Genomic DNA, 1,769 nt, shown 5'->3' with positions numbered 1-1,769 from the left:
ATTCCAGTTTCAAGAAGAAATAAATACCTATGTAGATTTCTTTAATTTTTGGTACATGGTTTATATACATTCAAGAAAAGAATTTGGATGCCTGAGAGAAAGGTGATTTAGATTACATTTACATGCAGAACTAGTTCGGTTGTTATGAGGGTCAAGTTATTCAAAATCCAGTTTTGACAGAACCTAGGTTGCTAAAGTAGTCTCCTTTAAGATGAATCTGATTTGAGACCTTAAATATTCATCATTAATAAAAATTCCATGACATTTTTCAAAAGAACATTTCCCCAGGTCATTTGACCAGATGCCAAGTTAAATCATTAAGGTATGGCCAACTGCCATTTCATTTTTCTTTTTTCACTTAATATCTTGGTTTTTTTAATTTAAAGAAACCTGAGATAAAATTTTACTTGAGCATAGAATTTACAAGTGAATATCAGAGCCTCAGGAAATGTGTTTCCCAAATCTAGAAGCTTTGGGACTTTGAAAAAAAATCTCTTTTGGTTGAGTGTATGGTTGATGGGAAAGAGTGTTTCTGAGTGCATTACATTTAAATTCAGAGTAAATTTTTTCATTTAAAAATCTTCCAATGTATAGGACAGAATTCTTGTTTTTAAATTGCTGTTTGTTATTTTATAATGTTTATAATAAGTAAGAATGAAACCACAATCTATTTGATAGATTAACTCTGTTGATGACTTTCTATTGTATCACATTTTCACAGAAACAAACAGCATAATTTTGTACTTATCCACACATTTTAATAACCTTTACCTTTTCTCATTAGTTGAATGTAGGGTGAAAGCTCTCCAGTCTGTTTCAGAATATAATAAAGATAGGCTTTATTTCACATCCCACGTAGTATATACATCCTTGCTCTCTTAATAGTTTCTTGTGTTATCTCTTCAGTTTTGATAGTTTATTTGAATGTTGGAGAAAATTAGTGATGCTGGATGTGAATGGCCCTTGCTATAATTTAAAAAATGCAACCAGAATTAAGGGTTGGCTCAAGTAAGGGAATGGAAATAAAAATTGAGCTTGAAAATGAGCTTTTAACTAGATTCTCTCTTTATCTCATAGTTATGTATGTTGAATTAATATATTATCATTCTTACTGTATGGGAAATCGTGCTTACCATCCAGTGGTAAATGCCTCCAAGTTAGTTTCCTCACATCTATATTTTATTACTTTCAACGTGTTGGATGTTCAGTGGTACAAATAGATGCCTACGATGTGCCACTTGCAAATGTTTGTTTCAAAAATGTGATCTTCCTATCTAGTTACATGCAATAGGAACAGAACCTTCTACTCATCCTTAAAGACACATATCACAGGTTAATTCTTTTATAATTTCTTTTCTAGTCCACAAGAATAATCTCTCCTACTTGAGGTTTCCTTAGAACTTTATAAATATCTATTTATACAACAATAACAGTAGCTAATCTTTATTAAGCACTTCCTGTGCCGGCCTCTGTTTTAAGTGCTTTAGATGAATTGTTTCATTTAATAATTTCATTTTTCTAAGAGGAGGTTTAATTTCTATAGTTTCACTATCCTTGTCACTTACCCATTCAATGAGAACAAGAAATGTGTGTGTGTATATGAGAGAGAGAGAGATACCAGGCATTTATACTATATCTAAACACTGGAAATGCAGATTTTTTTTTTTAACAATAAATTTTTTTTTTAATTGTACTTCAGGTGAAGGCTTACAGAACAAATAGTTTCTCATGAAACAGTAGTACACATATTGTTTTATGACATTGGTTAA

This window comes from Trichechus manatus, unplaced genomic scaffold, assembly GCF_000243295.1.
Source record: "Trichechus manatus latirostris isolate Lorelei unplaced genomic scaffold, TriManLat1.0 scaffold00337, whole genome shotgun sequence".
In the NCBI taxonomy this organism is placed as follows: domain Eukaryota; kingdom Metazoa; phylum Chordata; class Mammalia; order Sirenia; family Trichechidae; genus Trichechus; species Trichechus manatus.
This window is presented reverse-complemented; position numbering follows the sequence as displayed.